This window comes from Portunus trituberculatus, chromosome 38 (genome assembly GCF_017591435.1).
Source record: "Portunus trituberculatus isolate SZX2019 chromosome 38, ASM1759143v1, whole genome shotgun sequence".
Classification (NCBI taxonomy): Eukaryota; Metazoa; Arthropoda; class Malacostraca; order Decapoda; family Portunidae; genus Portunus; species Portunus trituberculatus.
The window spans coordinates 11,222,868-11,235,612 of NC_059292.1; the positions used below are offsets into that span (position 1 = coordinate 11,222,868).

Genomic DNA, 12,745 nt, shown 5'->3' on the forward strand with positions numbered 1-12,745 from the left:
TAATTGAGTGTTAAGACAAGTATCAAAAGATCCAGAGAAGGTTCTCTGTAAATCTTGCAAATGTCCCTAAAAGCAGTGGGCATTAAACTCCATTCATTGTTAGAATCACTCTCACAGAAGGTTAAATCAGCTATAAAATTCTTAGAACCTTTGATGTATTCAGCAGACAAACCCACAAGCTCAGTCAAATCCCTCAATTATGCTCAACAAGGTTGTTTAATACTATCATAACTATAAATGCTCACAACAACCATGGCATTATCTGATTTTACTCAAAGGAAAATCTTTTATGAAAAAAAGCCTCGTCAAAAAAAAGAAAAGTTCTCAATTCCAAAATGTGAATATGACTCTTTTTCATGTTCAGCCCTGTGGTCATCAGTAATATTGCCAACTGTGCAAGCCCCCAACCATACAATGAAGCATCTATGGAGATAAATAAATCTGAGGCTGATGTACATATTGATTCCACACAAAAAAAAAAAAAAGGTCCAGCACCAGCTCGTCATCTCACGCTCAACAAGCCACCAAAATGCCTTGCAACCAGCCATGCAATGTTGCCTAGCATTGCTAAGAAGAAAAGGAAGTATCTTACTCTCGAAGTGAAGCTGGATATCATTCACAGACACAAGAGGCGAGAAAACTAATAGCATTGCTTGCCACCATCTTGACTACATCTACTGTCTCTACTATTTTCAAGTCAGCAGACTCTATTAAGAAGGCTGGTGAGACTGTATCTTCCTTGCAAGCTAAAGAACCATCTGAACTCGTGACTCTGCAATGGATAAAATGGAAAGCCTTGTGGAAATGTGGTACATAGGTTTTGTAAGTGGTACAATGATGCGTCCTTTGTTTACATTCCACAGGTTGCCGGTTAGTGTCTTTCCCATTCCACTCTCCCTCCCTTCATAAATTTAAGATCATCAACATTATAAGTTACTTAAATACATACATTAGTGTACATTATAATGGCTTAGTCTTAAATCAAACTCTTCATAATTTTCACTTTCGTTAAAGCTTTTAATGTTCTATGATGCACTCTCGCTTTGTTTACTCTCAATGGAAGTTCAAGTCAGGGGGTCAAACTTGTTATAATTGATTCGCTTAACAAAAGTTTTTTTTAGGAATGTAACCCGTTCGTTAAGCAGGGGTTGCCTGTACACGAAAGCAAAGAAAATTCCTGTTGAACTAATAGATGACCTCATATCAACTTGGGAAGCTTAAAGGGTCACAAGAAGAAGAAGAAGCAGCCGAGTCGCCGCGAGTCTCCGCCTCGTCTGTGGCCGATCTCATCTCTGCTTTATTTTTTTGGTATTCCATGTAAGATTTCACTTTATGCATTACAAAACAATCCTTTCTTGGGGGCAAGGTTTGTAAAAAGCTAATAGATATGTTGTTTTGTGAACATAAATGCATATATAAGACAGTAACACCACCTGGAGAGGTGGTGTTCCCAGCAACCTCAGAGCAACCTCGTTACTGTCCCTCCAAGCGTTCATGGATGCCATTTTGCGGCAGGAGGTTGCTCTGACGTTGTTAAAGTTTCTTGAATCCAGCTCCTAGCAGCCAATGAGCACTTTTAGGCAAGCTACCAACCTCCACCCGCCAACAGCAACGAATCTTTGTGGATGCTATTTTACGAAGGTTGGTATGTGAGCAAGAGGTTGCTATGGAGGTTGTCTGTACCAACATAGACAACCAGCAGCTTCTTGGATCCGGCCCCAGGAGTGCTAGAGACAGAGGCGGGGAGCCAGCCAATCACAGCGAAGCTGCCGCGTGTGGTCCCTCACCAAACAAATTCAAACCCAGAAAATCAACTAAAACGGATGTGGGTGTATGTTATGCGGACTTTTTGGTCTAACTTTATATAGTACTTTAAACCGGATATTCGTTAGACGAACTTTCGTTAAGCGGAGTATTACTGTACTAGAAATGTATTTAAAGTAAAGGGAAAAGAAAGAAATAATGAGAAAGCAAAAAACAATGAGAAAGCAACAAAACAACAAAACAAAGAATACGTAAATACAACACTCACTGCGTCACTGCCTTCACCACTCACTCACACCACAGTCATTCACCATCTTCCTCTGAGCTTTTCCACTTTATCAAAAATAACCCAACATTATAAAAGTAAACACTAATAAAAAAATAAACGCAGGACGCCAATGTCCTCACTTCTCACAAGCACTCGCCGTCACTGTCCACTCTCTGGCGCGCAGTTTGAAATTGCATCTGGTGCTCAGTTTGAAAATGCGGTTGGGCCAAATCGCGTACAAGCAAACCGATCGCACAAATTTAATTAATTGTAATATTTTCTTTTGCCGTATTAACCCGTAAAGTCCGACAGGCCTTAAATAGGGCTGCATTGCACACTTCCGACAGTCCTTAAATGGGGCAGCTACTTTGAGCGCTAATAAAAACCGCGCTAGCATTGGTAGCGCTGCTATATTTGGTCATGACGTAGGCCTATGGTAGTACTGTCGGCTCCCAGGAAGCACACCGCTCTAGCCAGCTAGTCTCCCGCAAGTTTCTGTGAGGTGCGTGAGCGTCATGTCGCGGTGATAATTATTTACGTATTTACATATTTACTTATTTAAGGAACTATTATTTACAACTATGGCTACTGGTGCTAAGAGGAAGCTAAAGTTTAGTGATAAAAGTGATAGACAAGGCGGGACAAGACGGAAAGTGCACAGGTTGGAGGTAGATCCCGACCCCGCTATTGTGACAACATCGTCACCCACGCTTGATAAAAACATACGTAACTATAATCAGCCAATATGAGTGAAAACACGAAAAACATGTGAAAACACATAAAAACATGAGCAGTGCCTTACATTATGTAAGAATACACATAAAAGCACCTCCTCCGAGTTGCCGCTACCACAATCTTCTCCAATTATCGGTTATTATTCTGAGACAACCATAGTGAGTAGAGCAATAAAAACTTGTAGGATGATGCATTGTCATGTCTACTAACAGCAGATTTTTTTCCAGAGTAATTTATAAGAGTTGATTTTTTTATGATAATTGCGGTAATGGGAGGGTGCGAATTTTGCGGCCATCGGTCTTAGCGGGTTAACAAAAACGCATAAATTAAACACGCGTAAATCAAGAGTTACCTGTATATCTAAAAAGGAAAATAAACACATACCACCCTGGAGAGTAAACAAGATGCTGGCATCCAAATGATCACCTGTGAGTGACACTACACAAATAGTCTTTGCACATTGCACTATCAAGCTCTGCACACGTCTCGTGGAGCAGAAAAACACACACAAGGATGCTACATCCTCTTCCCCACTATTAAGTGGCCACAGTGCAGAGGATAGAGCAATCCTAGAGAGTCACCATGTAGATACACCATAACAAACACCAACTCCATCAACTAGCCGGTAACAAGCAGCCACACGTTTGAACTCTGGAAGCGTCTACTGTGTTCTGCCTTTGGTATCAGTGCACTGTAAGTCATGCATGACATCACGCTGTTGAACGTACAGCTGATGAGGAATTAGGTGTTACTTTGAATAGTGAAGACTGAGTATCATTTAAATAGTGAGGATTTATTGGTCTAGTTACAAACAAGATTGAGAATATACAGTTTACCCTAATCTATTATATTTATGCTCAAGAACCTATCATACATAAAAAATCTTCATGTTTTAATGTGGCTTGTTCCTATAAGCCAGATTTGCATGAATTCAATCTGACAAAATCAAGCAAACCAAAACTAAATTGTAATAAATTCAACCAACATTTCAATTAACTCATATAACGTCTAGATAATTCTGATATATATTCCAAGTCCATTGTATGTTGTATATCAAACCATTTTAAGCTAGTATATGATAAGTAATAATTCATGCAATGTAAATCAGTGGTAAATTTTTGAAATATTATATTAATCACTGAATCTTGGATTTCGTGACAATTTGTAATTATGTACAGCATGGGTTGACAGTACCATGTAAAAGAAAGAAGGAAAAAGAAAAGAAAAGCATACGAGAAGAAAAAGAAGGGAGCAAAGGGAGATGAGAGGAAAATACTGATTTTAATTGGTATCAAAACATGTAAGCCACATGATGTTGGATAATCATAAATTTTACTGCCCTTCATTAAGAAATTTGTCCAAGACAGTCAAGAAAATGAATAAGTTGTTGTACCACATGTTTTCTAGGGCAGAGAAGATAGTAAAATTAAAGGTTTCTTCACCAAGATTACCAGTAGAGGGAGAGGAATGCAAAGGGAAGAAAGTCACAATATGCTCCACTTTTGAAGTTATGTAGTCAAAGAATTTCTTAGTCAGAGGAGCTCGGTGAGAGGTATTCAACAAAAAAACTTAATTTGACAGTGACTCAGAGTATTCAAGAGTGTGGGCATGAAAGCAGATTAACTCATTGTGCACACAGATGCAGTGTGCATCTTTTTGAAGTTAGTACTTTACTGAAGATACACACACTCTGAAATAAAAGAAAAAGGAGCAGAAAATATAAAAGGAAAGAGAGTAATAAAGTGAAGCACAGGAGGCAATCAGGGAAAAAAATCTAAACACAGATATAGGAAATAGACACGAAGGGATAGGATATAAAGATGAAGAAAAGAATAGGTAAAAGAACATCAGTTACAGAATGTCTATCTTTCAAACAAAATTTTTGACTCACAAATGTTTCTGTTGTCTTACCATAATTCTGTTTTCAAACAATGTTACAAACAGTAGAATCTCTTATCTCGATCATAATTGGGACCGAAAATACTGATTGAGATTCAAGTTTCAAGATGTGAAGTTAACGTGTGGGAAAAAATGCAACTGGGGCCAAAGCCTTGACAACTAACATAGGTATATCAATTCCATGATCTTTCTAGCTTACACCTAAAGTTTCACACAATATACATCATATATTTTCTGTAATGTATTTTTTTTTTTCCTTTTTTTTTTCTTTTATCTTAACTGCATTTCTCACTTCCAGAATTTTCAACACCACTTTGTGGTTCCTGACACCCAAACATGCTCTTACCCACTATTGAGTCCTTCCATTGGCCACAGAAAATATGGTGAATGGCATCCAGGTAGCCAAATAATGATCTAGACCATATGCTGGGTTTGGACAGCTGACAGGTGGCTAGTACAGTAGTTAGCCCCAATATGCATGTTCATAATGTTTCTCACAATATGCAGCTATATTCCCAAAATATTGATTATTAATAATTTACAATATGCAAAATGGAATTATTGATATGTAAATTTGATTTTATGATTATAAAGCAAAAATTATGTACTCTTAATATGTGCCTCCAATTTGCATGTGTGTCTCACCATGTTGGTATCACTGAACCCTTGGACTTTGACTCATAAGTTAGTAGTTAGTTCATCACCAGACTCCAGCTGGTGAACAGGTGTGCCTTTACTTAACCTAACAAACACACACACTGCTGCCTTCCTGTCCCCTCTGCCTTACCACTGCATTGCGATTTTCACTAACCTGAGATCATCATGGCTCCAGCCAGAAATTCCAAGAATAGAAAGATTAATTTAGAAATGAAGAACGTTATAGTTACTGAAAAGGCACGAAACAAAACAAACTCCTCTCATCTTTCTCGCTTACCTTCTCTGCCCACATTTATGCCTTGCTGGGAACAGTGTTGTAAACAAACCTCTCATGGCATTCTGTGGTCTATGTTCTTTCCTCTCCTCCTCTTCCCTACTTAAAATTTAATTTCTTATATTAGTACAGGGTCATCAATAAGCTCTTCTGCAACACAGAAGGATAAATACAGTACAAGTAAGTTATGATACGGTACACCTAATCTTGGAGTCGTCTGATCATATACCATTTTGCCATTGATTCTTCAGTTCACAATATGCATTTTCGCAATATGCGTGGGTTTTTATCACCCATAAAGGTGCATATTAAGGATGAACACTGTGCATAGGGTGCACTGCACAGGATGTTATTCCCACACATCCTCCCCACCCTCCATTCCTCATCCTTCACTTGGGACAGTTGATCAGAGACGCTGTAGATATTATTTAGAGAAGAAATTAAGTTTTAATAAGGCAAAAGGAGGAGAGAGGCCACAGAGCACTGTGAGTGGTTTGTTTATCAATATTATTCCTCCTACCTGCAGTCTGTATGCGTATCACCTGTGAATGTCATGAGTGACATAACCCAACTATAGTGTACTGCAGAACACACTGTAATCTTTTGGAAGCTTCCAGAGCACATTTTGGAGTGCAAGCTATCACTAGGTGCAAGAGCAATTGAAAAAAATCACATCATCATGCCAGTGGTGGATCCAAGGTGCAGGGCTCAATGGGCTGAGTGCCCCCAATTTTTGTTTATCATGAGTGAGGATGTATATATGTGGTACAAGATAGAAGGTATGTACAGAACAATAATGTAACAAAGCTTTCTGAAGAGGCTAAATCAGATTCAGTAACTTACTGCAAGTCTGAGTCTTTACATCTTTACGAGTATGGGATGTAAGAGAGGCTATAATTTGATCCTCGCTCCTATGATTAATAAGTTAGTTACTCCTCACTGGAGTTAGAGAAAATGAGTATTAATGAATTATTACTGTTATTATATAAAAATAGCTCAGTATATAGCTTCTTAAAAATGGTCTCAAGACTGCTAAATTTTCACTAAATTTTCCGGGAGCTTTCAGCACCCCTTCGCCTCTGAAAACCCAGTTGATATGGCTCACCACCAATCTCAATGTGTACAGGAATTCAGATTGGTCACCCCCTGAAATTTTTTTATCCTTGATCCACCACTGCACATGCTTCTTGTTCATGTAATTTCAGCAAGTTATGTGAATCATGGGTTCTTGGTGGTGGAACTGAGATGCAAAATATTGAGATAAGATTGATCGAGATTCGAGACTTTACTGTACTTGTATACTTTACTTGTACTAATGTATAGTTTCTATAAATATTTCCTTTATTTTTATGCATTTGGAGGAGAGACAATGAAAAAGACAGTCATTAAATTTTTGAGGTATGTTAAAAGTCATCCTGTTGAAAAGCATTGATGTAAACAAAGCTTTCAGTGCTAAGGAATAATTTCAAGCTCTCTTAATGGCACAAAATGCAATCACTATTACACAACTACATTTTCCTAGTGGCTTTTTCTCAATAGTAAGGTGTTTTAAGTGTTATGATCACCTTCAGTTTGACAGTAAGTGGATTACTCCTCTGTCACTCTATAAGGCTTCTCTTACTAGATCTGTGACAAAGAGAACAGGTACTTAGTCTAAACAATATTTTCTAATAGCTTCCTTGTCACAAAGTTCACTCAATACATCCTTTATGTATAAATAATGATTTCTGAGCTGATGTTGTGGAGCAGACACTTGGTTGAGGGAGCATCTGTTATGAGCCACTAAGAGAGAACAGATAGGTGTCCTGGAATGTATCAATTCATTTTACTTTGATTACTATGTGGAAAATAGTTTCGGTTTCCAAACATTATAAATTTCGAACAATATTCAGGAAATGAATAAGTACAAGAACTGAGATTCTAATGCAAAGAAAAGTAAGAAAAAAGGAGAAAAAGAAATTGAAATTATGCAAAACCTAAAAAACTTAACATTAAATTACCTTTGCCTCAACACAGTCCTCTAGGAAGGCATGGGAGATTAGCTGTCCCTTATTCACATGGTGACTTCCAGCAGTTACCACTGAGTAATGAATAGTCTCTGAACTGCCCATCTTCACCACATGGCCATCATGACGCTCTATCATTTCCTCCAAATCTTCATTCATCTCCTGGCTAAGTCCAAACACACAGAATGTTTTCCCTGGAGAGACAGATACGATCAGGTAAGATAAGATGTGGTGTGATACAGTGAAATAAATATACTAACAAGACACCAAATTAAGAAAAAAATATAATTGTGCCAAGTATAGTAGTACAACATACTGGTATGGTATACAGTACAGGGGATCCTCGTGATTCGACCATTCGCAGTTCGAATTATCGCCAATTCAAACTCATTTAATTAATACCCAATCCTCAAGGTTCGATTGACTGACTTGCCAATTCGACATTCATATCTCGCGCACCACCCACCCGCTCAAATTCGCCGCAAACTCGCCATTCAGAAGTGTAAACCGATGCTACCCTGTGTCGTCACTAAGGTGGCGTCACACTAGCACTTTTCCGTCAAATTTTTCTGTCAACTTTCTTAAGACTGTCAACTTTTGTCGACGCTAGTCGTCACACACAAGCTCACTTCCGCCTTTTTTGCGTTTGTCAACTGTAAACAAACACAGCGGCCCCTTCACCCCCCACAAGCCGTTGCTATTTTTTCGTTGCTATTTTTGGCCTTTAACCCTTATGTTCCGGTGATGAAACTATTTTCCAATATCCCATGACGGGCAAAAATGGTAAACCTAGAAATTGTCAGAAGACTGTTTGAATACTAATAATTATTTTCTATTTGTTATTCTGAATACAATGATGTACTTTCTAGCTCGATGTGACCTCTGAAAGTTTAGTTATTGCCTTATCAAAGATTCCTCCTCTGCCCGCTGTGTGATCTGTCAAGCAGAAACAGCTCGGTGATCGATGACACCGTGCAAACACATACACACTCTCTCTCTCTCTCTCTCTCATCTTCCAATGAGAGAGAGAGAGAGAGAGAGAGAGAGAGAGAGAGAGAGAGAGAGAGAGAGAGAGAGAGAGAGAGAGAGAGAGAGAGAGAGAGAGAGAGAGAGAGAGAGAGAGAGTATTCTTTCACCCCTTTCCATATCAAGTTTCAAGCAAATAACATGTAGGTATCATCTCTCTCTCTCTCACACACACACACACACGCCCCCTTGATCGTCTTCCCAGAACATGAGGCACGCCTGTGTCTCCGTGAGCCACTCTGGGTTCTCAATACGATGTTTGGAGTCTATTCTCCATCACCACTATCTCTGTCTACTTTCTGTTCTGAGAAAACAGGTGGATCCTCTGAATAATTTTCCGAGTCTTCACTACTGCTGTCTTCACTTTCAAGGGGAGATAGCCTCTGCTTATGCCGTGGCAGCCAAGGCCTTTATTCCTGTGGCCAAGCAAATAATTGATGAGGGTAATTATTCTCCTGACCAAGTGTTTAACTGTGACGAAACCGCTTTCTACTGGCGTCGCGCCCCTACTTCTACATTTATTCCTAAAGAGGTAATGCAGGCACCTGGTCACAAGCTGGCGAAGGACAAATTCAGTGTTTTATTCACATGCAACGCTAGTGGAGAATGTAAAATGAAGCCACTGGCGATATACAAATTTGCCAAGCCTCATTCATTTAGAAATTGTGACATGGAGAACCTGCCTAACTGTATCTGGCTTCATAATGCATCTGGATATATGACTATCCCAATATCTGTTATCTGGTTTGACAAGCATTTTGTACCCGATGCAAAGAGGCACTGTAAAAAGAAAAATATCCCCTTCAAGGTTGTGCTGTTCCTTGACAATGCCCCCACCCACTCAAAATTCCTGGTTGGGTGGCACCCAGCTGTCCAAGTTGTATTTATGCCCCCCAATACTACAGCCAAACTACAGCCCCTCGATCAAGAGCTTATTGCTAACGTGAAGCTCATCTTCTATGGCTATCTCCATGATAAAATTAAAAGGGCAACAGACAGGCGAAAGGAGATGAAAGACATTGAAAAGTTAGTGAGTAGCAGGGAGGAGGAAGTGGCAACTCCCGACCCACCAGCAGCACCCTCATCACCGGCATCTCCTCCGCACAGCCAGCCACACCACAAGCCCCACACTCTCCAGTTGCCTCAACTTCAGCAGTACCTCCTGTTGCACCAGATGTTGTATTATCTTTGAAGCAGTTTTGGAAGAAATTCCAGATCAAGCAGGCGGTTGATTTGATGTCTCGTTCTTGGTCTGAAATAACTCTGAAGACAATCAGACATGCCTGAAGCCATTTACAGCCTCATTTAAAGCTGCAAGAGGAGAAGAGACAGAAGCAAGAAACACTTCTCCAACAGACAACAAATTCCATTCAACAAGTTCCTGGCATGCCTGCAGTGGACAATGAAGCTGTTGCTGACATCGTTAGAGAAAGAACCAGGGAACTTACCCTTCAGGAGATGATGGAGGAGGACGAGCAGGAGGTGGTAGAACAAGAAACATCAACACCAGGAGATAAGGAGGTCACCACTAAAGAATGAGCAACATCCTAGGATTCTGATATCTAAAAAGAAGAGACCTCCAACAAATTCAAACAAAGATGACGAAAACATTGAACAAGCTGTGCAACACCTAGAAAAGTTCACAGGAGTATTCAAGGACCTTTACCAGAAGTTAGCATCAACTCAACAGGCAAAAATAACAGACTTCTTCAACCATCAGCTTATAAGGCAAAGAATGATAAGTCAGGCTCTTGCTGATATTCTAGGCGATGAGGATGCTGAAATCCTGGATGATCCACCACCATGTGATACAGCTGCAGAGGAATCCCAGGCACCACCTCCTGCTCACATATCTCCAGTCTCTCAAGAAGATGCAGAATTCCTAGGCTTTGAAGAAGTTGATACTGCAACAGCCAGGGAGGTTGCAGCCCAAGGAGAGGACTTGGAGATGGACCCTAGTGGTGGTGGCGGGCACTAAGCCTGTGCGCCGCTACCACCACCCTATATTTATCATCCCCCCAGGCTTTCATTCTCGCCTTTTATAGTGAGTACCACATTCAATTTTATGTTTCAACTATTCATTTACCAATATATTGTATGTTTGCTAATGTATCAAAGGAAGCTTGTTTATTTTGCAGCTGTAAATGTCGACTCAAAATGGGTACTTTGGGCGAACGAAAGACTGATTGGTATTTTTCCCTATTTAATGTAGTATTCAAATTTGGCAAAATTCTAATTTGGCGATGGTTTCAGCAGACTAACAGGATCGCTAAAAGTGGGGCCTAACTGTGTATATGTATATATATATATATATATATATATATATATATATATATATATATATATATATATATATATATATATATATATATATATATATATATATATATATATATATATATATATATATATATATATATATATATATATATATATATATATATATATATATATATATATATATATATATATATATATATATATATATATATATATATATATATATATATATATATATATATATATATATATATATATATATATACATATATATATACATATATATGATTACTGCTTCCGTGTCAGAGACCCATCTCTTTGTGCTGAATGCATAACAGAGGTGTTAGTATCTGGCATGGAGGTGTACATTCCTCATTCTTTTTCTGAACCTAAACCTTCTAAACCTTGGTTTAACTCAGCCTGTTCTCGTGCTATACATGATAGAGAGGTTGCCCACAAAAGGTACTCGAGCCTTCCATCTCCTGAATCTCATGCACTTTATATCTCTGCCCGGAATCATGCTAAGTCTGTTCTTCAACTTGCCAAACACTCATAAATAGGAAATGTCAAAATCTTTCAAACTCAAACTCTCCTCGTGACTTCTGGCATCTAGCCAAAAAAATCTCAAATAACTTCACTTCTTCATCTTTCCCTCCTTTATTTCATCCTGATGGCACCACTGCCATCTCTTCTGTCTCTAAAGCTGAACTCTTTTCTCAAACCTTTGCTCACAACTCCACCTTGGACGATTCTGGGCTTGTCCTCCCTCTCCTCCTCCCTCTGACTATTTCATGTCTACAATCAAAATTCTTCGTAATGATGTTTTCCATGCCCTTGCTGGCCTAAACCCTCGGAAGGCTTATGGACCTGATGGGGTCCCTCCTATTGTTCTCAAAAACTGTGCTTCTGTGCTTGCACCTTGCCTGGCCAAACTCTTCCAACTTTGTCTATCGACTTCTACCTTTCCTTCCTGCTGGAAGTTCGCCTACATTCAGCCTGTTCCTAAAAAGGGTGACCGTTCTAACCCCTCAAACTACCGTCCTATAGCTTTAATCTCTTGCTTGTCTAAAGTTTTTGAATCTATCCTGAATAGGAAGATTCTCAAACATCTGTCACTTCACAATCTTCTGTCTGATCGCCAGTATGGCTTCCGTCAAGGTCGCTCTACTGGTGATCTTCTGGCTTTCCTTACTGAGTCTTGGTCATCCTCTTTTAGAGATTTCGGTGAAACTTTTGCTGTTGCGTTAGACATATCAAAAGCTTTTGATAGAGTCTGGCATAAAGCTTTGATTTCAAAACTGCCCTCTTACGGCTTCTATCCTTCTCTCTGCAACTTTATCTCAAGTTTCCTTTCCGACCGCTCTATTGCTGCTGTGGTAGACGGCTACTGTTCTTCTCCTAAACCTATTAATAGTGGTGTTCCTCAGGGTTCTGTCCTGTCACCCACTCTCTTTCTATTATTCATTAATGACCTTCTTAACCAAACTTCTTGCCCTATCCACTCCTACGCTGATGATACCACCCTACATCTTTCCACGTTCTTTCAGAGACGTCCAACCCTTCAGGAAATTAACAGATCACGCGGGACGCCACGGAACGCCTGACTTCCGATCTTTCTAAGATTTCCGATTGGGGCAGAGAAAATCTAGTAGTTTTCAATGCCTCAAAACTCAATTCCTCCATCTATCAACTCGACACAACCTTCCAGACAACTATCCCTCTTCTTCAATGACACTCAACTGTCTCCTCTTCCACAATGAATATCCTCGGTCTGTCCTTTGCTCATAATCTTAACTGGAAACTTCACATCTCATCTCTTGCTAAAACAGCTTCTAT

At 39.4% G+C, this 12,745-nt stretch overlaps 1 protein-coding gene across 2 annotated transcripts in view; it reads right to left on the reverse strand.

The window, feature by feature from the left end:
* Positions 1–3,561: 3,561 nt before the first annotated feature.
* Positions 3,562–12,745, reverse strand: part of LOC123514718 (DNA topoisomerase 2-binding protein 1-like) — an 89,613-nt gene continuing 80,429 nt past the window's right edge. The window contains exon 8 of one of the 2 annotated variants that reach the window (XM_045272789.1): positions 3,562–7,797. The gene's annotated coding sequence lies outside the window, so the exon portion shown is untranslated. The remainder of the gene's footprint in view (positions 7,798–12,745) is intronic. The other variant, XR_006677684.1, reaches the window with a different exon arrangement.